Source organism: Canis lupus, chromosome 2 (assembly GCF_011100685.1).
Source record: "Canis lupus familiaris isolate Mischka breed German Shepherd chromosome 2, alternate assembly UU_Cfam_GSD_1.0, whole genome shotgun sequence".
Taxonomy (NCBI): domain Eukaryota; kingdom Metazoa; phylum Chordata; class Mammalia; order Carnivora; family Canidae; genus Canis; species Canis lupus.
This window is the reverse complement of record NC_049223.1, coordinates 2,406,957-2,431,806: the sequence shown is the minus strand read 5'-3', so window position 1 is coordinate 2,431,806 and position 24,850 is coordinate 2,406,957. Positions and strand designations below refer to the sequence as shown.

Below are 24,850 nucleotides of genomic sequence, written 5' to 3'. Positions count from 1 at the left end.
ACAGTTCTTTAAAACATTTGAAATACAGGGTGATGGGCACTGAGGAAGGCACTTGATATGATGACCAATGGGTGTTATACTAAATGTCGGCAAACTGAATTTAAATTTTAAAAAATGTAAAAATAATAATAAAACAAACATACTTAAAAAATAAAATAAAAAGCATTTAAAATACAGAACCTGGGCAGCCCTGGTGGCTCAGCGGTTTAACACCATCTTCAGCTCCGGGTGTGATCCTGAAGACCCAGGACTAGTCCCACATCAGGCTCCCTGCGTGGAGCCTGCTTCTCCCTCTGCCTGTGTCTCTGCTTCTCTGTGTGTGTGTGTCTCTCATAAATAAATAAATAAAATCTTAAAATAAGATAAAATACAGAACCTGACTTTTTAAAGTCACATTTCTATAGAAACATCATCACTACATCAATAATCTGATGGGTACATGATACCACAAATGTCTCAAATCACAGGCTCTTTGAGTTCAACTTGAACAACACATGTGGCAATACAAATGAAAAGAATTTATTTACACTGAACTTTTTTTCCCAAAAATGAGTATTATTTAATGGAACTGGTATATTTGCAGATGGGCAAACCAATAGGCTAATGGCTCCTCAGCCACACTAGGTCTCCTGCTCCCCAGTTCTTAGCTTGACTGTCCCTAAACAACATCACCCCCATGGGCAGACTTCACCTCACAGATCCTACAGCCGAAATTCTTTACTCCTTTTCAGTCTCCTTGTCCTTAAAATGTCCTGGCAGGTTATGAGTGAACTATCATAGGGACACCTGAGTGGCTCAGCAGTTGAGGTGATCCCACGGTCCTGGGATTGAGTCCTGCATGGGGTTCCCCACAGGGAGCCTGCTTCTCCCTCTGCCTGTATCTGCCTCTTTCTTTGTGTCTCTCATGAATAAATAAATAAAATCTTTAAAAAGATATAAGATTCAGGGTCCTCACTCGGCCCAAAAATTACAGAGAAACTCCCAGGTGATGTGCCAAAGCACCTCCTGCCAGGCCTGCGCAGAGCAGCACCTCCACAGCCACCCCTCACTGTGTGGTAGAGTGAAGCGCAGGGAGCTTCTAGCCCTCCCCACCAACGAATGATGCTGGAGGTCGAAGCGCATTCCCTACTTACTTTTGTATTGCTTTGTTTTTAAAAATAAACATGTATTATTTAAAAAGCGATTTTTTGTAAGAAGAAAGGAAACAATGCAGGCAGGCCTCCTGTGCCCACAGTGAAGAGTCCATAACCGACAACAGGGAATGGCAATTTGCGACCATAGATGCTCCTGCCACAGGCTCTCCACTGAGAGCCCCTCTCAGCTGTTTACTAATGTCCCCTCTAGTGTGAAATGAAGAGAACACCTAAATCAGTGGCTCGTAAGTGCACACGTGGAAGGCCTAAGAGAATGCAATGGACTCAGTAGATCTTCAATTCAATTTTATTATCATCTTGTCATGGTTATTATTCCACTCTATCCTTCTCCAACCAGAACTCAACCTGGGAACTTCCGGGTGCCGTGCCCACACGCACACAGACACCCACGGTGGGCCGTGCTGCACATCTGCTGCGGCCCTCACCCCTCACCAAGCAAGCAGTTTTCCAAGGAACCAGAACTACAAGCTGTTGATAGCTTTAGTCCTCTTGTCTACACTGTTCAGACCAATGACCCAATACAGCTTTGTCATCCTGGAAGAGACAGTGGTGGCACAACTCAAAACCAGCCTGATAGACCTGATGAACATACAACTGAATATACAAAGACCCTATCCTAAAGGGACCCCAACTTAATCAGCACCTCCCACACACAGGGACACAACTAATGCCTGCCTGTCCAAATAGATAGAAATCTACACTAAACTTCAGATCCTGAACTCTCCTGCCAATTAATGTAGAGCACAGAACCACAGAGGCAAATAGCCAATTCCTCCCCTATCTAAAATCTACTCTCTCTCTCTCTCTCTCAGCCACACAGACATCCCAACTAGTCTTGACAGATTTTACATACACCAGGCTGACAAATGAGTATCTGAAGTTGAAGTGACTTGTTCCATTTAACATGAAGATTCAACCTACATATCAGGTGTCAAAACTCAATACCAAGGTCGGAGGAGAGAAGAGGAAGAAAACAGAGTTGATCTGAGAGTGCTGGTAAGACACGTGAATACCTGCGATTACTCTGCAGCCTGCTGGGGGCATGGTGGGCCCTCCCACTGAGGCCCTTTCCCTGCCATATATAGCAGCGCTGGGCATCTGGCACAGACACCCTCGGCGCTCATGGCCGCCTGTAAAATTGCTCAGGAAAAAAAGCATGTCTCTGCTAGTCGAAGAGATCCCCAGACACTGTGCCTGTGGAAGAAGCAACAAACAGCCAGGCCTGAACCAATCCAGAAATCTCAGCTGCTCAGACTAACTAGTCAATGCCAGCCCCACTCTTACATCTCACTGTGACCTAATGGCTCGCCACGGTGTCACTTATAAATAATAATAAATATAACCCAGTAATATTACAGTTAAAAGGCAATCAGACAGCTCTAGTTAACACACCCCATGTAAAGGGAAGATCTGCATATTCCATGTAAATCTGGTAGTATTTACCATGAGAAGTCCCAGTTTTAAAACATTAAGAGGAGTTCAATAACAAGGATACTACAAAGTCTTATAAGTCTTAAAACTTTTTTAAAGTTCACCTAATATTTGGCTGTTTATAGTTACCTACCAGGACTGAAAGGCTAACAGGCTTCTTTTACCTCAAGAGAAGAGACAGGTAGCTCTTTCGCCGCCTGCCTTACAGCTCTGTTTTTATGTCACATTGTTACAACTGCCATTGTAACAAAGCCACAAAGTTGGCATGAATAGGCAGTTGTTTACCGACATATCATTGGAATCTCTTGTTCAAACCTTTAAATTACTTGGCTTTGATAACCACTTTTAAGAATTACAGTCTTTCAAGGCAATGATAAGAATAAGGCTAGGACTTGGGAGGTAGCAAGAGGTAGCTGCCTCTGAGACAAAATTTAAAGGGATGCCAAAATCTCACTAGTCATGAAAAATATTTTAATGTAATTTTTTAGAAAAATCAAAGTTAATGCTAAAAATCCACGATAAACACAATGTCAAAATTTTAAATAAAAAGAGGATCATTTGAGGGTCCTGACTGATAAGAAGGAAATTTAGAAAATCGCTCACCAAATGTTCATTATCATCACAGGCTGCCCTGTTCCCCCCAGGGATCAGAAGGCCAGAGGGCTTCAAGAGGTTAAGTGTATCCCCCAGGAGACCCAGCCACTTCCCAGAGCTTACTCTTTACTGCAACCTTCTGCTAAGGACTACTGCCCCCCTCATTCTCCACTTACAGATGATGAGTCAGCTCCACTTACAGATGACAGTCAGCTGGAGGAAGCAGTGGTGAGAAGGACCCTTCGTGTCCTCCCCAGCACCCAGTCTCTCTCCGGATCACAGAAAATTAACAATCACCAAGAGACCAAGCTTGTCATACACAAATGAGGAAAAAATGGGACTCAAGAGGTAAACCTCAGAAATGAATGAATACATGCACTCGTGCCCAGCAGTTAATAGTGTGAAGGCCTCTGAGTCCCACCCAAGGCAGCAAGCACACCCAGCAATTCTGGGATGAACTGTGCCAGCCAATCATGGACCCGCCTTCTATTTCTAGGTCTAAAAAAATTTAATATGTAATTGTGTGATAGTTATTAACCTTTAAATTTATCTACATAAAAAGCTCTCCTCATTTATCTCTCATGATTCTTCTTCTTCAACAAAAACCAGAGGAGTAACAAAATAGTCCTTTCTACTATAATAGAATCTCTAACAGAATAATTTGCCCTGAGTTAGTAGAATAGCCTTGGAAATTCACATATGCAACTTCATAAAAATTTAACTTTTTTCAAGTATATCTAATATTTTAACATCCCAGAAGTCATGTTTAACAATCATTCTGTATTATACTTTCAGTATAAATATATATTATACTTTCAGTTCAAAAACCAGAGAACTAAAACTTCACATCTTTTTAAAAAGTAGATTACAGTCTTACAATATGTCGGCAAATAAGCTTAACAGTTTGCAAATATCTGTATTTAGCACAAAAACCCACAAATGTTCTCTATCCCAATATGACCATAAAGTGACCAAAACATTTTTCATCAAGTACCAATGTTTCTCCCTTTCTGTTTCCCATTAGAAGAAGTAACTATAAAATGCCTTATTAGGGGTTTTCTTAAATCACTTTAGAGTTAGCAAGTGATATTCACATTTTACAAAGATTTGCAAGTTCCAACACAGAAGCCTTTGCTAAAGTTGTCTTTTACGGCATGGGCTGTGATCATGTGTGGTCTATAATTCCTCTAATAAGCTCCCATAAATAGTACCTTTAGCATACAGCATCTCATTTGAGGAGACAAGTAATAGAACCTTGAATTCTCAGATGAAGGAGGAATCCCAGGCTCCTCCTCCTGCTCAGTGCCAGAGATTCCCATACAAAATGTGCTAGCCAATAACTGGTTCCATCACCACACAGCCCAAAGACCTGAATTCCTCCAACGTAGCCAAAAACTCCAGAGTCATACACTGCTGGCTGAATCCTGCCTCTCTCACCTACAGGCTCTGTGAAATTGTGCAAATTACCTAATCTCACCAGGCCTTAATTTATTCTTCTATCAAAATGGGGATGATAATACTCCCTACATCATAGAATCAGTGGGCAAATATAATCAAATAAGGTACATAAAACTCCTAAACTATAATAATATTGGACAATAAATAACAGCGTCCATCCCATAACAACCTGTCAAAAGTCTGTCCATTAGAGGTGCTTCTCTAAGCAGCTCTGAGCTAACAATTCACACAGCAATACAATATGGGCACACACAGGAGCATTTTCCAAGCATTTACAGATTAAGGATTCTAAAACTACGCTGTACCAAATTCAAAAAACTTCATGGTAAAGTATACAATTCCTTTCATAGTTTCTTCCTGCTTAAAAGGTATACTGTATTGGGGCTTCTTTTTCCCTGCACTGATAAAACAATCTTCCACGTAATTGCCTTTGGAAGTTAACTTATGAGACAATAATAAGTTTCTGACATTTTTACTAAATGGAAACCATATCCTACTTTCAATAAAAGGAGACTAATCCTTAGCTTTCATTAATATGATAAGCCAGAAATATTGGAAATCAATGTTTCTATTGTTTACGTTCTCCGACTAGTTTGCTGGGGGGTTTTTTTCCCCCCTTTAAAAACAGGAAAGGAGACCAGGAACATCACCTGAGCCAAGATTCTAAAGCAGCTCCAGTAACTGGATGTGACTGTGGCTACAGAAAGCAGAGAGGACTCCAGAAAAAGGCACTATCTTTGGGGAAGATTAGGGTGCCAATTGCTTTCCAATTTGGACATTTTCCTTCAGGATCTATGACTAGTCTAAAGCTTGCAGCGTTTTGTATTTTAATAAGGGAGGTATTTCCTCCTTTAAAAACACAAAAGCTAAACCACTGGGAACTGTGAACGCAAAGTCAAATCTTCAAGTAGTAACTTCCACTGCCACCTACATCACTCAAGTACAAGCGAAAATGTATAAGCGAAATTCCTACTTTCTAAGATTCTCACAGAGCTTCGAAGGGCTTCCATGATACTGGCCAACTCCCTCAAACTGAGTCCCAGAGACATAACATTACTGGTAAGGTGCTTAGGGCTCAAACGGTGGCCTTGGCTCTACTCAGAACGCCTTCTGCCCCATACCCAAAGCAGTTATTTTCATTGTATGTTCATCATACCAAACATCCCCACAAGAACTCACTTAATCAAAGGTTCCATGACTAACAGTGACTGAAAGGCCACTTGGGAAAGATGCTGAAACACGTTCACAATGCAGGGGGTGAAAGAACATGAGTTACAAAAACAGCTTTTATAGGATGATTCTGCAGCAGACACTGCAAGTGACTGCCTCAACATCTATTCCTAAATCCCTCTGTCCTTGCTGTCTTTACCTCAGATGGCTGGAAAAGCTAACATCTATCTCATTCTCACTGTTCTGCGATCCTTTGGAGATGGGTGTGGCCATGTGATGCAGTTCTCTAACCTTAACTGAATTTGGTAGAAGAGCAGGGGTGGAGGGCAGGAGAGGATACAGAGGTACCAACTTACTAATCCGCTTTCCTGTCTTGCATATCATGGAAAACACAGAGTATGTGGGATAAGACGCCTAAGTCAACCAGCCACACAAGGGCTGTGACCCGTATCTCAGCCACCAGAGCCCCTGCACCATCGGCTGCACAAGTCAGAAAGCTCTACTGTCACAGCCAAGCTCTCTCCTCCAAACTACTCCCTCTCCCTTCTCTGCAAAGACTTTGCACCTCAAACAGAACACACTTGCCCTGCACACTGCTTGTAGCAGTTCATGAGTATCAAACTCTTCCACCTTCAAGGAGCGAAGAGGCCTCTCCTCTCCCTCTACCAACAAAACCTAGCTCAGCTCCTCCACAACACTGGCCAAAAACACAATGAGTGGTGACTTCTTTCCTCCATTAACACATACATGAGCATCTGCTCTGGGCCAGGCACTGTTCCAGGTAGAGGGAACGCAGCAGCGAAGCTGGACCAAGTAGTCTTCTTCTAAATCCTAAGACAATTTGTGCCTCTATGACACTCTGATAACATGCAAGCTTCTAGTATATTGATCACTAAGAGTTTTCCCTTCCACCAGCATTTACAGAGAACATCTGATGTCACAGGCAAATCAAGAAAGAATATTATCCTCTTTGTCTTCAAGCATCTGTCAGATATAATACTGGCCCTGATGTACAATAATTATTAAATCAACTAAAATTAAAATTAAATTAATTAAATAACTAAATCAACAGAGTGCCATAAAAACATGCACAGCCCATCAACCCAGACGCACTTTAATTTTCTTCCATTAGATTTTCCCATTACTTACTCCACAGAAACTCTAGTCCTGTTCTCTTCTTCCTCCCATGTAGTTTTGTTTTTATTCTCTTACCTATTTCCAAAATGATACCAGTTACATCTTTTTTGTAGTAGACCTTGAAATCCTTACACCAAAAATTAGTATTATGTAGTCTAACATATAGCTAGCTGGTCCTAATTAACACCACTATTACTTAACATTTTTCGGGAAGTGCCAGCCAGTGCAACTAAACAGATAAGTAAATATTTGCCATAAACACAGAAAGGAGACAAATGTATCATTATTTGCATAAGATAAAACTGCATACCAGGCAAACTCAACAGAATAACTTGAATTACTATAAATCTTAAAGGGCACCTGGGTGGCTCAGTCAGTTAAGCATCTGACTCTTGTTTCAGCTCAGGTCATGATCCCAGGGTCATGGGATAGAGCCCTACAACAGGATCCACGCTGAACAGGGAGTCTACTTAGTACTTGCTCCCGCTGTTCCTCTCCTCCTCCCTCTCTCCCTCCCTCCCTCCAATCAATCAATCAATCTTTAAAAAAAAAATCTTCATCAATCAATCTTTAAAAAAAAAATCGTAACACCACAAACATGTAGGATTTATTCCTGGGCTGCAGGGGTGGTTCAACATCCATGTATCAATCAACGTGATATGCCACATTAATAAAAGAAAGGACAAGAACCATATGATCCTCTCAATAGGTGCAGAGGGAATATACCTCAATATCATAAAAGCTACATATGAAAAATTCAGAAGAATATCAACCTCAACAGGAAAAACTGAGAGCATTTCTCCTAAGGTTAGGAACCAGACAGGATACTTACTCTTCACCACTGTTGTTCAACATAGTGTTGGAAGTTCTAACCTCAGCAGACAACAAAAAGAAATGACAGACACCAAAATAGACAAGAATAAGTCAAACTTTCATTCTTTAGATGACATGATACTCTATATAGAAAACCCAAAAGAGGGCAGCCCGGGTGGCTCAGCGGTTTAGCGCCGCCTTCAGCCCAGGGCGTGATCCTGGAGACCCAGGATCGAGTCCACATCAGGCTCCCTGCATGGATCCTGCTTCTTCCTCTGCCTGTGTCTCTGCCTCTCTCTCTCTCTCTCTCTCTCTCTGTGTCTCTCATGAATAAATAAATAAAAATATATATATATATATATATTTTTTTTTTTTTTTTTTTTAATGATAGGCACGCAGTGAGAGAGAGAGAGGCAGAGACACAGGCAGAGGGAGAAGCAGGCTCCATGCACCGGGAGCCCGACGTGGGATTCGATCCCGGGTCTCCAGGATCGCGCTCTGGGCCAAAGGCAGGCGCCAAACTGCTGCGCCACCCAGGGATCCCAATAAAATATTTTTTAAAAAGAAAAAAAGAAAGAAAACCCAAAAGACAAAAAATAAAAAAAGAAAGAAAACCCAAAAGACTCCACCAAAAAATTGCTAGAACTGATACCAGAATTCAGCAAAGTCTCAGGCTATAAAATCAATACACAGAAGTCAGTTGCATTTCCATACACTAACAATGAGACAGAAGAAAGAGAGAGATCAAGGAGCTGAACCTAGTTACAATTGCACCAAAAACCATACGATATCTAGGAATAAAAACCTAACCAAAGAGGTGATGGGGCTATACTCTGAAAACTATAGAACAATTATGAAAGAAACTGGGAAGACACACAAAAAAAAGGAAAAATATTCCATGCTCATGGACTTGGAAGAATACTGTTAAAATGTCTAATACCCAACGCAATCTACACATTCAATGCAATCTCTATCAAAATACCATCAACATTTTTCAGAGCTAGACAAAACAATCCTAAAATCTGTAAGACCCAAAAGACCCAAATAGCAAAGGAATGTTGAGAGAAGGAAAAAAAAAAAAAAAAAAAAAAAAAAACGGGCACCTGAGTGGCTCAGTCAGTTAACTGGCTGACTTTGGCTCAGGTCATGATCTCAAGGGTCCTAAGATCAAGCCCCTCCTTGGGCTCCCTGCTCATTGGGGAGTCTGCTTCTCCCTCTCGCTCTGCCCTCCCCTCTGCTCTCTCTCTAATGAATAAATAAAGTCTTTTTAAGAGAAGAAAAAAGAAAACCAAAGCTGGAAGCATCACAATCCCAGACTTCCAGTTGTATTACAAAGCAGCTGTGATCATCAAGGCAATGTGGTACTGGCACAGAAACAAATCAATGGAAGAGAACAGAGAACCCAGAAATGGACCCTCAATTCTATGGTCAACTCATCTTCGAAAATGCAGGAAAGAATTTACAATGGAAAAGACAATCTCTTCAACAAATGGTGTGCCACTTGCAGAAGAACAAAACTGGACCACTTTACTACACAACACACAAACCAAAATGGATTAAAGGCAAGGTGAAACAGGAATCCATCAAACTCCTAAAGGAGGACACAAGCAGCAAAGTCTTTGATCTCAGCTATAGCAACTTCTTGCTAGACATGTCTCCAAAGGCAAGGGTAACAAAAGCAAAAATGAACTATCAGGACTTCGTCAGGATAAAAAGCTTTTACACAACAAAGGAAACAGTCAATAAAACTAAAAAAAAAAAGTCAACCTACAGAATGGGAGAAGATATTTGCAAATGACATTTCAGATAAAGGGTTAATATCCAAAATCTACAAAGAACTTATCAAACTCAAAACCTAAAAAAAAAAAAAAAAAAAAAAAAAAAAAAAAAAAAAAAAAAAAAAAAAAAATCCAATCAAGAAATGGGCAGAAGACATGAACAGGTATTTCTCCAAAGAAGACATCCAGATGGCTAACAGATACATGAAAAAATGCTCCGTATCACTTGCCATCAGGGAAATACAAATCAAAACCACAATGAGATACCACCTCACAGCAGTGAGAATGGCAAAAATGAACAAGACAGGAAATGACAGATGTTGGTGAGAATGCAAGAAAGGGGAACCCTCTTATGCTGTTGGTGGGAATGTGAACTGGTGCAGCCACTCTGGAAAACAGTATGGAGGTTTCTCAAAAAGTTAAAAATTGAGCTACCCCATGACCCAGCAATTGTACTACCGGGTATTTATCCAAAGGATACAAACATCCTGGTTTGAAGGGGCACCTGCACCCCAATGTTCATAACAGCAATGTCCACAATAGCCAAACTGTGGAAGGAGTCATGTCCATGTCCATAGACAGGTGAATGGATAAAGAAGATGTGAGATAGATAGATAGATAGATAGATGAATATTACACAGCCATCAAAAAAAAAATCTTGCCATTTACAACATGGATGGAATGGAGGGTATTAGTGGCTAAGTGAAATAAGTCCATCAAAGAAAGACAAATATCACATGATTTCACGCATGTGGAATTTAAGAAACTAAACAGATGAATATAGGGGAAGGGAAGGAAAAATAAAATAAAAATGAAGGCAAATCATAAGAGACGCTGAACTCTAGGAAACAAACTGGAGGTTGCTGGAGGGGAGGCAGGTGTGGGTATGGACTAAATGAATGATGGGCATTAAGGAGGGCACTTAATGTAATGAGCACTGGTAGAATCACTAAATTCTGAAACTAATAATACAGTATATGTTAACTACATTAAATTTACATAAAGAATTTTTTTAAACAAGATAATTCAACGAAGATTATAAAAATTAATTTAGCAAAATAATTGCTTTCCTATATATAAACTATAGCCAGTTTAAAAACATAATGAAAAAAAAAAAAACATAATGAGAGGGATGCCTAAGAGGCTCAGAGGCTGAAGCGTCTGCCTTTGGCTCAGGGCGTGATCCCACGGTCCCAGGATTGAGTGAACAAATAAAACCTTTTTAAAAGATTGAATAAATAGGGGATCCCTGGGTGGCGCAGCCGTTTGGCGCCTGCCTTTGGCCCAGGGCGCGATCCTGGAGACCCGGGATCGAATCCCATATCAGGCTCCCGGTGCATGGAGCCTGCTTCTCCCTCTGCCTGTGTCTCTGCCTCTCTCTCTCTCTGTGTGACTATCATAAGTAAGTAAGTAAGTAAGTAAATAAATAAATAAATAAATAAATAAATAAATAAATAAATAGATTGAATAAATAAGAATAAAGATATGAATCTTTAAATAAAATCTTTAAAAAAAAAACATAATGAGAAAAGGCTGACAATAGCAATCAAAAAGGTTAAGTACCCAGGAAACGCTTAATGTATTGAACTTACATGATGTCTAAACTCTAAAAATAAAAAAAGAATAAATAGATAAAATTTTAAAAAGAAGACTTAAGAAAAGGGGAAGTTGTATACATTCTTGAATTCACTTTTTTCTTGGTTAGAATTCGCTATTCTATAGATGTTAATCCCCTCCCCCAAATAATGTATAATGACAATGCATTCCCAATTAAGGTAGCAACAGGATTTCTATTTGCTTAGTTTTAGTGGAATGGGTCAGCTTAGGCAAAGTGAGTCTGAAACTATAATTTTTATTTTTTTAAGATTTTATTTATTTATTCATGAAAGACACAGAGAGAGAGGCAGAGACACAGGCAGAGGGAGAAGCAGGCTCCATGCAGGGAGCCCAATGCAGGACTGGATCCCAGGACCCCAGGATCATGCCATGGGCCAAAGGCAGACACTCAATCGCTGAGCCACCCAGGGGTCCCTGAAGTTATAATTTTTAAAAATAAACATGGAAAATGTAGAAAAATTCTGAGAGAAAAAAAAAAAAAGCCATGTGGAGGTGCCTTATATTTAAAAACAGTTTGGGGACGAAGACGGAATCGAAGCCAGGCACAGGCAGCGGACGCGGTCCCGCCGAGAGCCGAAGATGGCAGTGAACGTATACTCAACGTCCGTCACCAGTGATAACCTAAGTCGACATGATATGCTGGCCTGGATCAATGAGTCTCTGCAGCTGAATCTGACAAAGATTGAACAGTTGTGCTCAGGAGCTGCCTATTGTCAGTTTATGGACATGCTATTCCCTGGCTCCATTGCCTTGAAGAAAGTGAAATTCCAGGCTAAACTAGAGCATGAATACATCCAGAACTTCAAAATACTACAAGCAGGTTTTAAGAGAATGGGTGTTGACAAAATAATTCCTGTGGACAAATTAGTAAAAGGAAAGTTTCAGGACAATTTTGAATTTGTTTAGTGGTGCAAGAAGTTTTTTGATGCAAACTATGATGGAAAAGACTATGACCCTGTAGCTGCCAGACAAGGTCAAGAAACTGCAGTGGCTCCCTCCCTTGTTGCTCCAGCTCTGAACAAACCGAAGAAACCTCTCAGCTCTAGCAGTGCAGCTCCACAGAGGCCCATTGCAACACACAGAACTACTGCAACCCCTAAGGCAGGCCCAGGTGTGGTGCAAAAGAATCCTGGTGTGGGCAACGGGGATGATGAAGCTGCTGAATTGATGCAGCAGGTCAATGCATTGAAACTTACCGTCGAAGACTTGGAGAAAGAGAGAGATTTCTACTTTGGAAAGCTAAGAAACATTGAATTGATTTGCCAGGAAAACGAAGGGGAAAACAACCCTGTATTGCAGAGGATCATGGACATTCTCTCTGCCACAGATGAAGGCTTTGTGATACCTGATGAAGGGGGCCAACAGGAGGAACAAGAAGAGTATTAACAGCCTGGACCAGCAAAGCAACATCCGAATTCTTCAATCATGTGCTTAACTGTAAAATATCCCCTTTTATTATTCTTAGAGGACTCACTGGTTTCTTTTCATGAGCAAACAGTACCTCTTCTTAAAGTGCACTTTGCAGAAGTTTCACCCCTTTTCCAATGAGTTTGAGTTAGGAGCTTTTACCCTGTAGCAGAGCAGTATTAACATCTAGTTGGGTCACCTGGGGAACAGAGAGGTTGACCATGGGGCTCACTGTATGGATGCTGGTAACACTCACTGCTGGAGAAGGTGCTTTTATGTCATATACTGAGGTGGAGCCCTCAGTAGAGAAATGTAAAGACTGATTTGAATTTTAAGCTAATGTGAAATCTTGGCAGAGAACGTTTTAATAAATAAATGCCTTAAGAGTAAAAAATAAATAAATAAATAAATAAACAAACAAATAAATAAATAAATAAAACCGTTTGGGACTAAAAAACAATAAATGGAATAGTATACAGAATACAGAAAGAGTCCAGCAGACCTTAATCTGTGGAATATATGACATTTCAAGCAAAAGTAGAAAAGAAGTGATTATTAAAAGAAAAATGGCCCAGCAATTCTATTCTACAGAGCTACAGTCATACTTGTAGTATTACCAAAACTGGAATTATCTTTCACTCTCTCACCCTCTCTCCGTTTCTCACCACAAACACACACACACACACACCTCTATCTAAAAGCCTAGAAGGAAGACTATGCAGAAGACAGTTACCATGTTTACACTTGGAGGAGAGGAGTTAGGGGCCAAGAGTCTTTCTGTGTTGTCTGTACTGATTTAGTTGCCTAAACGTTTATACACTTTCTATGTCATTTTGGATTATTCTTGAGAGTGACATAAGAATCATATTTCTTATTTATACTCTACTGTAAATTAGGGGTGGGAGGCACATAGAGAAGTACAGGCTTTGCCATCAGACAAAAAACAGGCTCAAAAACAGGCTCACTTCTGTGCACTGTTAACATGATCTTGGAGAAGTTGTTTATCTTCCATTAAGTCAATCCCTTCATTTGCAAAAAGAGGATGATACCTTCACTCAGTTATTAGAAGTATTAACTGCAAGAAAAATACTCAGCCTCATACTTGGCACATAATTTCCTAGTAAATGGAAATGGTTGCTATGTTGGTGGCACCTACAGTCCAAATAGCAATGCCACCTCACATGCATGTGTAAGACAGGAAGGTAAAGTTGGTTATGCATCTGAGACATGCAGTTCTCCTAGTTTGTCAATCTAATACTTTTCCCAGTACACTACATTTTAGTCATATTTTCTTAGAGAATAACTATTTTTGTGGAATATTTTTTCTGTGGGATGAGAAAAATTCAGCTTCTAAGGTGCCAGTAAACTGTAAGATACCAGTGAGGATGAACTAACCAGTAGAGAACAACTCAATCTTCTAATCACAGTTAACAGAAGTGTATGATAAAGACCATCTCCCTTCCATCCCAAGTTCAAATAAGACAACTTGAAAATAACTCATTCAAGTCAGCATGTTGTTAGCATTCCCAGTTTGGCAGTAAGCACAGGTTAACATAAATATTATTTATGTGGTAGTCTTTAAGGAAAAGTCATTTAAATGCCCCAGAAACCACAGCAAAAGCTAATGAACTCTTGCTAAATAATAATAATAATAATGTGTGTGTGTGTGTTGTGTGTGTTCTACACACACAACACACACATCTGCAGCTAAGTTGGAGCTGACTGATAGGCCACTCGTGGCAATTTAGAGTGTTTCATGTGATCCAGTGTAATCACCTACATCAAATACTTACTGTACCTCAATTGAGTGTAATCTCTTTACCAAATAATAAACAAAATGCAAGCGCCAAATCGTGCATATAATGACTTACAACAGACAGCTATCCTCATTCAGAAGCGGGATGCTATTACCTGTAACACAACTAAAACTACAAAGACTCAGTAATCGCCAAAGAACAGTGCTTACTCTCTCCATTTGCAGAGCCAGGGGCTGTCTGAGAACGCTTCAGCCAAAAGCTTTAGTTTCAAGGAAGCTTATCCTTCCTATACCAAAATATTAACAGGGACTGGTCTCAAAGTCAGAAGATAAATTCTTTCTTTTTCTACCACTACCTATTTTTGCAAATATTCCATTGTGGGATGTTTCTGAAAATGGCCAGAGCAGCACGTAAGCCCCTCCTCAATGCACTGGGTCAGCCCATTGAGGTCTCCAAACCCAGGGCTACAGCCTCATGACCAGACCTCACAAAATCCAGTCAAGTTTACCACAACCGTGTGTGCAAATGAAGCCTCTCCTCTTCATACACACCCAATTGCGAAGTTGAACCAGATGACACACTAACCATGACCCAAGGGCACTTGGGACTAACAAATGGAAAAACTAACCAAGAGCTCAGGACACCCTTGGAGAAGCTGGCAGCCAAGCTCCAGGCAAACCTCGAAGAATAGGTGAATTGGTGCCAACCATTAACCTACTGGGTGCCACATGTGATCAAATACACCAGTTAATTTTACCTTTAAAATCCTCCAACGTAAGACCAGATCACCACAAGTAGAGCTTTGGAATGTAGTCATTTAAAATGTCAAAGGCACAGACGATTATTTCTACGACCTTACCATAATGGAGGGTAACACAGAGACTCATACTATGGTTAAATAATACAATTTCATATCTGCTGCATGTCAAAATACCAATTGTGATCAAAGTCAACATTCTGCTGTTTACAACAGTCGTGACATCCAGTTAAAGCAGGATGAATTTTTAGCAGAGGACTGGAAGCAAAGTTTTAGACCAAGACTAAAAGGAAAATTTTTAATTCTCATTAGCTGGTAGTAAATTTTCTTCTCCTCCCCTCTCCCTTCAACTTAACCCACTTGAATGAAATATACACACCAGCTATTTCACACCATAAAATGCATGCTTTCTTGGATATGGTGAAAGCATTCCTTTAAAGCATATGGAGTCCCTACCTGGGCACTTTTAGTTTCCAACCTATAAAATCCTCTGCTAATCAACGTGAGTTGGGCTGAATTCCTTGGTGGAACCCTTCCATCCAAATAAAGATGATTTAATCCATCCCACCTCAGCACCCTTACCTGTTTCCATGTCTAGTGTCTTAGTCTTGGTTCCCAGGACCCAAGAAGAGAGAATGCCTTCCCAGCCCATCCTTCCAGGATATGAGAGCTAGCTGTGTGCACTCTGAGCATTCAAATGTTTGATTAATAAAATCCAAAAGGACATTCGCTCCAAATCCTTGTCTATCTCTAGGCCAGCAAATCCAGCACCAAGAGAAGCAGAGAATCACAGGAGAGCATGCTGTGGAAAAAGCAGGGCCACAAGAGGGATCTCAAAGTGTTGGGGGAAGAGGCAGGCAGGGGGCAGGGGCAAGTACAAGGGAGGAAAAACAAAATTAAAAGAGCAGGTATTTCTAATCTAGAGTATATTAGAAAATATTGTAAAATAGGAGTGCTTGTTAGGTTCATAGCATGTTAACAAAATAAAATTGGTCACATTTATAATGAAAATCTTCAAAAGTGACTTCTCTTAAATACACAGGTTTTTATGATACTGCAGTAAAAAAAAAAACAAAAAAAAATAGTTGTAGGAAAGACAGCACATAGGGTGGTTTGTTTTTTGGTTTTTGTTTCTTTTTTTCATGTTGCCAGATCATCAATCTATTGAGAAATACATCATTCGGGGTACCAATAAAAACTCTTCCAACTTATACTGGTTATTTCTATAACCCCTGCCTTAGATGACATCTTGTATCTTGTTTCTTACCTCCCAAAATAAGCCAAGTTCCTTGGCAAAGACCATATATTTACCTATTTTCTATGCATCTACATAGCTACACATGACATACTCAAATACCTTATTTGTAATAAAGTATACTTTATTGCAATGAATCTATCCTTTTGATATCATATATACCCTTGTTAAAAGTCACTGACTTCAAAATCAGGCAAACTTTCTTTTTTCGTCTTCTAACACCTATAAATTCCGGATCTCTCTGAACAGATTAAATGGGCTAAACTTAAACCATACCAACTTTCAAAAGTTATTTCAGACTGTTAGATTATAGACAGTCCCCTAACCTAAACTAGACACACAAAGAACTCGCAACAAATATTCATAGAAATAACCCTCCTCCTTTTAATAAATGACACGTATGAGTAGATAATAGCAGGAAGACACACTTCAAATAAACTAAAGATGTCAATAGTGAGGAGAACATAGGTTGTGCTTATGAACAAATACCGCTACCACCGACAGCAGAGATGCAGGACCACACGCAACAAATCCCTCAAGTTCATGGGCAAATTGAGGATTTCAATAAAGGTGGTACTGTCATTTCCCCCAGGTCCTTAAAACAAGCACAGTGGGCCAAAAGCAAAAGCTTTCAGAGGCAAGGAAGGGATAGACAGCTTCAATAATAACTGCTGGGCCTAGCAAGAGGGCAGGTACACGGGGCACACCTGACACAGGAAATCCTCTCTTCATGAGGTTCTGCTGGCAACTCATGAGGCCATAATTGGCTTAGTTTCTGGAAGTTTCTGAAATCTGTACTTGGTGCTACTGTGATCTAGACCTGCATCTTTGGTGATAACAGATAACCTAAAACGACCTCTAAGGTCAGCATCTGTGGGTATTTCTTAGCGATTTTCTATAAAAAAAAATGATTCCCAAGAATAGTCTTTCCTCAAGGATGTGGGTAAGAATTGGCATTAAAACAAGAACTGAAATGAAGCATGAGAAAAAACAAACTTCCCAGGCTAAATACATACAACATTCTTTTTTCCATCTTTCCCTTTCTGTCCTGATCAACTAATCACAGAACTGGGGGAAAAAAAAAAAAAAAAGATGACAATGCAAAAGAATCAAATAGTCATTAATCTCAAGACTCAAGACTGGCTGTGTTCACCTCAGAGAACAGAGTTTGATGCCCTGGCCCCTCTTGCTCTAGTCCTGGAGACTAAGAGCTTCCCCACCTTCAAGGAGATGATGAAGGTCAGTCCTGTGGGCTCAGAGTGGAGCACTAACACAGTAAGGTGTGAAGTAAGACCAGCAGAAGGACAAGGATCCCAACCTAGACTGGCAGCCCCACACAGGGAGACGATATTCCTCACTCTACTACCTGTCCTCACCCACCACCACCAAATCCACTTTTAAAAAGGCAATTTCTATCCTTTTGAACCAATGTGTACATTGCAAAGCTCTTAGTTTCTGGAAGCTGTCAGGCTAAAAAAGTAGATGGAGAACAGTTCTAATAGTCTCATCTATTTCTTTCTCCTCTTGAAATTTTATTCCACTTGTCCTTCTGCATCAACCTTCAAGTTTTAGATTCAAGTCACAAAAAAGTACTGCAATTCTCCCAAAAGGAGGCTTTTAAACAAAACAAATGACATAATTTCTTGAATATATGTAAAGAAAATATCTCATTCCTTAGCATGAATAATTTCTTGTGTGCATGTGTGTGTGTCAAAGCCATTTTTGAAGTCTGTGATGTCATCTGAAATCTGAACCCTTTACTTTTAAGCTTTCATTTACATTAAAACTTCCTCAGTTCTAAAATACATATTTCTAGGATATTTGCATGACTGATTCAAATACAGTGATCACGACTGAACTTTACAGCTAATCATCAGTCACAACTAAAAAAAATAAAGTTTGCAAACCTCATCCAATATGGTATCTGGTTAATGAAATTCACAAAAGCAATGTGCTCAGACATGGTACAACCTGCCCTTCACCTACCTGTCTCCTCATCCACTCACTGAGACTCTAAAATAATCTCTAAGAAAATAGTACCTCCTGAAAAACACTGCAAATCCCACTCTCCAGACAAACTAGTACCATGCCCAAGATCCACATCCCCAGTTAACCTTGTCAGAGACATATTTTTCTGACAACTATTGTAAAATATCAAATAAACAATGACTCATTCTGCCTTTCCACTGGAAGAACTTCACTGTTGGTGCTTCATGATGTTGTTCTAAATACTCCCTTTAAAGAAAAAAGCTGGCTACTTAGACATGAAGTTTTTAGCCATGAAATTTAATTTCCTGAACAAACCTCCTTATTGACAACTTAGTTATGAGCCCGTCTTTGATCTTTATTTTTAAACTGCATCTGTCCTGACCCCTTCATAAGAAGTCGTTTCTTTATTGTCCAATATCTACCTAAACTATGAAATGCTAGAATATGCTACAATTACCTACATGGGCCACTTTAACAAAACCTCATACAATCAGGTCTTAGCATGGACATAGGAAAAGCTCAGCTTGGAAATGTCTGAATAAAATTTTTAAATTGCAGCAATTATTTTTGAGTACCTACCAATTACCCAACCCTAGATGTTATTCCTATATTCTTATTAACCTTCAGCAAATCTCTTCAAGAAAAGTGGTGTTCTCCGCATTTTACAGAGCAGAAAACCCAAGTTCAGAGAAATGAAGTTTTTCCAAGTAATACAGCTAGAAAGTGGTAGAGCGTCATTCTGAACCTTCTCCACCACACTGCACTACATCTCATAATGAATTACAGGAGAGTAACCTTGGAAAAAGAAAAGACGTTACGGGAGCCAAGTGAATTGTAAGAGAGTCACTGTTTCACCTGCAACTTCCTTTTTCCTCTATCATGTCATGCTCTCTACAGAACTACACCTCATGGTGAATCATGTTCTAGTTGGGCAGTAAAGCACTATGGACCTTCAATAATCCTGGGAGCATCAGAGTTTGAATTAATTTCACTGTTACTCATTCACAGAAATAAAAGAATCCCTAGGAACAGCTTCTACCTAAAAACACCTTCTCTTCTAGCAAGAACTGGAGAGTCCAGCCCCACCCCCTGGAAAGGCACACCTTGAACCTTAATAAATTGAAGTTGGGTGACAAAGGTGGGGGATTTAACAATGCTGGAAATCCCCCATTGTATAAATTGTAATGGGTGCGACTGAAACAGCTAAATCAAGTCATGACAGAAGGTTGTATCAGAGAAAATAGGTTATGCAAAGAAAGGACAAACTAAAGATAATTTTTGAAAAAAATTAAAAAATAAAAATTAAAAAAAGATGATTTTTGATAGTCAATGCTGCCCAAGAGGAGCAGAAGGGGCAGGGGAAGAAAAGCTACAGAATCACAGGTACTGAAGATAAACGAAAATTGAAATAAATGAAGAGAAAACACTACTACTTCCAGTATTCAAAACACAATACAGAAAATAGAAATAATTCAATAATCACTGGATATTAAAGATGTAACTCTTCTTTTTTTCATAGGAAACCAAAAAAGAAAAAATGTACTGCAGCATACGTTTGGCAAAGGATGTTGGTTGCACTTTTAAATCTCTAAACTTAGGACCTAAATGACCCTATCACCTTCAAAGACAAACTGTGTCTAAATTTAATAAATAGGAAGAATCTCCTAGATACAGTGTACTCCAGAACTGTTTCACTACCAGCCCTGCTTAAGAATATCACATCCCTGGTTAGAATTGTCCAGATTATCTCCATGAGCAATTCTCATCTGTCAGCATCTCAGCAAAAAGGGAAAACTTCTAGAACTTTTGGCCTCAACCATTCCATTTAAGAATGATACACTTAGCAATCAAATATTCCGATTTAATGCTAGTGAAAGGGATGCCTGGGTGGCTCAGTGATTGAGCATCTGCCTTTGGCTCAGATCATGATCCTAGGGTCCCGAGATCGAGTCCCACATTGGGCTCCCTGTGAGGAGCCTGCTTCTCCCTCTGCCTATGTCTCTGCCTCTCTGTCTCTCACGAATAAATAAAATCTTTAAAAAATAAAAAATAAAGCTAGTGAAAATTTTGTAAAGAAAAATTACCAGTATAAAAAAAGAATTGAGAGTTGATTTATAAGCAGCCAAGTAACACTCCTCACCCAAGACCAAGGCAAAACTCTTCTGAGCAAGCAACATGTTAAGCATAACAATGTCAGCCAGCATAACAAAGCTGAGATAAAAACTAATATTAAAGAGGATTATGATGGGGGTGCCTGAGTGGCTCAGCAGTTTGAACAACTGACTCTTGATTGCAGCTCAGGTCATAATCTAAGGGTCATGGAATCCCCCATATCACGCTCCACACTGAGTGAGAAATCTGCTTGAGATTCTCTCTTTCCCTCTGCCCCTCCCCACCACCTGCTCACACTGTCTCTAAAATAAATAAACTTAAAAAAAAAAAAAGGAGGATTATGTCATGAAGCCTCATGTATAGTGGCATTTTGTAAGTCATCTATACACATAAGAACTAAAAGGGAGAACAGATTTCTGTTCTGTAATGTTTTAATATAGTGAGAACCTCTGCCTTATACTGCTAAACTTTCTGCTTTCTCTCTAAAGATCAGCTCAGAACACTTACGAATTAAAAAAAAAAAAAAAAACTACTTCATTTCCCTTACTTTTTCATTAAAGAATGTATGTGGCTTCTATTTTGGGGACTCAATGGCTCTCTCACATCACAATGAGGAACAGAGGCCTCCTGTCAACTGCCACCTAAGTGAGCTTGAAAGCAGAGTCCTCAACCTCATTTGAGCCTTCAGATGACTGTGCACTCATAAGACAGTGAGCCAGAGACACCCAACCAAACCACATCTGAGGCCCTGACCCACTAAAACTATGGGTTAAATAAGGCTCAGGTTCGTAAGCTGCTAAGTTTTGCAATAACTTCTATATTGCAACAGATAGATTAGGTAAATTAGATAAATATACTCATTTTTACATATAGGCTGTCACAGAAGATATAACAGTATTTGGGCATAAGGTTCAACCAACCCTTAAAAGAAACGACACAAATGCATTCATGTATCTAGCCTTACTGAAAACAAAAAGAACCCTAACTTGAGTTTATAGTTTTTGGGTTTTGTTTTTTTAGATTTAATTTTTTTTTTTTTTTTTTTAAGATTTAATTTATTAGGACACCTGGGTAGCTCAGTGGTTGAGCATCTGCCTTTGGCTCAGGGTTGATCCTGGAGTCCCAGAATCGAGTCCTGCATTGGGCTCCCCACAGGGAAATTGCTTCTCCCTCTGCCTATGTCTCTGCCTCTCTCTGTGTGTCTCTCATGAGTCCCAGTGCAGTATTGATTATTAGTGCAACTTCTTGTGAATCTATCATTATCTCAAAAAGTAAGAAGAAAAAAAGAGAGGTGTTGAGTCATATAGGGTTGAGATCCACCACTATGAACCCATCCATCCACCTTAAGGGACTCCATCCTCTCCACTCCAACCCACTCCACTCTACCAAGGCCAAAGCAATCTTCACCTCATTTACAGCCCATTCCTAATCCATCTCCTACAAATGAGGAAATAAAAACCTAAAGCTATGTATAGCCAAAGCCCACTGCCATATTTAGGAGGTGAGACATGGGTACTTCAACCCACATCTCCTGACACCCAATTCAATGCCTGTGCTAGAATAGACCACGTGCTTCTTGGCCACCATATTTACTGTGCAGAATTACTCCCAAACTCCAGGTTTCAGATACAGCTTTTTTTTTCAAAGTTTAAATAAAGTCCACTGACTTCATCACCTTCCAGCACATATTTACAAAATAAAAAATGTAAGCAGAGGAATCTTGAATTTTCATTTTCAGTTCATGTGGTCATCATCAATTGGCTTATAAAGAAAATGGAATCTGTGCAACACCCTGAGGCTACTCCTATCTGCCTTCCTGAGAACTATACTCTGGGAAGCCCTGGGCTACCCCAAGCATTGGCTATATATCATCACAGGTTTAGAATTCTCAAGAGACCCAACAGAAATTCCTTTATCAATAGAGGGTCTGTCCACAAGATCTTCAGGAAAATGAGCAACCTAGGATCCCTCTGAAACTTCTGAATACCACCTAAATATGGGGTTGCTCAGTAAAGACAAGATCTCTTAATTATATAATCACTTGCCAGGTTACAGCCAGCCTGTCTACTTCAGCCAGTGGATGCAATCTCCATGAATGAAAAAAAAGAGATGGTTGGAAAACATAGTTTAAAATAAAAACTTTGTGGGGTGCCAGGGTGGTTCAATCGGTTAAGCATCTGCCTTCAGCTCAGGTAATGATCCTTGGGTCCTGGGATGGAGCCCTGAGTCAGGCTCCCTGTTCAGCAAGGAGTCTGCTTCTCCCTCTTCTTCTACCCCTCCCCCTCCTCCACTCATGCTGTGTCTCAAGTGCTTGTTTGTTCTCAGATAAAAAAAAAAAATCTTTAAAAAATAATTATTTGTAATAGTCCTTATCTTTAAGTGACATATACGGAAAAATTTATGGGAAAAATGATCTATTTTCTGGGATTTACTTTGAAATAATCCAGCCAGGGTCGGGAAAGGCAGGGAAGGGACTTGCAAATAAAGTAAGATGGGCATGTGTTGATAGATATTGAAGCTTGGTGATGGATACCTGAAGACTTATTATTCTATTCTCCTTTTACTAATGTCAAAAATGCCTGTAATAAACAGTTAATACACACACACACACACACACACACACACACACACACAGCTTGGGGCCTGCTATTAGATAAGGACGAAAGAGGTAAATGGTGGGAGCTGCTAGAAAGGAAGCAAGGGTAACACTGAGCGGGGCAAGGCTTCATTCTCAAAGCTGGCTCCCTGCCACATTTTTCTGAGACAAGACACTTCTAGATGAGTACCTTGCTGTCTTGAGATTTTTATGAGCCCAACACACAGCATTCAATCAAAGCACTATCAGATAAAAACGAATTTATCGTCATAAATACACTGCATTGGCAGTAATTCTCTTCCCCTTCCAATCAAGCTAAAAAGTCTGAGAGGGCAAGATTAAGGTTCACAGTTCTTAGTACCAGCCACAGCATGAAAAACACCTATTTGCTGATTATTAGACATGCACATCCTCCCCGTGTTTGGTATCATACAGGCCAAAAGCAGTACTTAGTAATGAGAAAAGGCACATTATCTGCCCAAAGAAAGTATAGTTCAACTTCAACACACCAGTTTTCTTTTATTCAACATGTCTATTCTCAAAAAATATATATGAAATTTGAGGGTGAAGCTCAGACCTAAATAAGATGCTGAAACACCTACCGTTTCAAGCTGAAGGCATCCCAAGAAACAGCCAGCTCAACCAACACCACTGAAGGAGAAACAAAGCCAGGCCAAGTGGACCACGCATAGGTTTCAGCAGAGCACCTCCTATTAAAGACCTAGCACTTCTTCCAGCCTTTGTTCTTTGTCCACTGGCAGTGAGAGCCTTTATTTCACAGATGATGATGATACATTAATGAGACTCACAGGAGAGCTAACATCCCTGTAGTGGTTATGAGCAGGAAGCATTCTCAGCACTTATCATGTATAAACCCATGTAACCCTCACTCATTCCTAAAAGTGAGTGCTATTATTACACACCTTCCCCCTCTCCCATTTTACACATGGAAGAAGCTGACGCACAGCAGCAGCGTTAAGTCATTTGCCTAAAGTTACACTGATCTTAAGTGACAGAACCGAGTTTCAAACCCAGGCAAGCTCACCTGCAGCTTTACTCACTGATACCACCACTCAACAATCTGAAGAATCTAACTATATTTAATTCTAGTTACATTTTTAGTGTTATAATCAATAGGTCATGTTAACTGTGTATTTATTAATGAATCACTACTTACCGAGTCAATCAAGACATTGTACCTGCATTGGAATAAGCATGTGGATTAACCAATATTGAGTTATTCGTGTTTTATTAGTTATATTTTACCAGACTTCTTTGTAAAAATCTATGTAGCCATTTAGTAGGGGAAAATGCCCAAAGCTGAAACAAGAAGGTCAGAAGTGAATATTTGCCAAGGGAAACACTTCGAGGTACAAGAGCAGATTAAAATGCTCTGATTCAACAGAGACATCTGTTCTGCCATAAGCGACCATCTGCTTCATATCCCAGAGAGCAAAATATTTCAATAGGAAGTGTCAAATCTGACTCCTAATCAGGAAACAATTATCTGCATTTGTTACTAGCCCCAAAGCTGATTTGAACCTCCTGGGGCAAAAGTTAATGGGAAAACCACAGCACAGGTACACCTTCTAATGAGCCTAGATACTGGCCAAGAATCCTACCAGCTCCAACATTTCAAGTATTTATTTGACCAACAAAATATACAACTTAGGATGCAAGATGAGAGCTGTAGAAAAAATTTTCAGAGTAAAAAAAGGTGTATGGGAAACAAAGATGTTTGAATGAGATTCAGTGGCCTTGGCATAAGGAGTTGAGCCGAGAGTCCCTGATCAAAAGGGGCAGAGACTACACTCACCAGTACAAA

General features: G+C 39.8%; 1 protein-coding gene and 1 pseudogene across 24 annotated transcripts in view; one reads left to right on the top strand and one right to left on the bottom strand.

Moving 5' to 3' along the window:
- PARD3 (par-3 family cell polarity regulator) overlaps window positions 1-24,850 on the bottom strand; it is a 650,509-nt gene that overhangs the window by 582,548 nt on the left and 43,111 nt on the right. The window lies entirely within an intron of this gene.
- On the top strand, window positions 11,683-12,573 carry LOC100688924 (annotated as a pseudogene).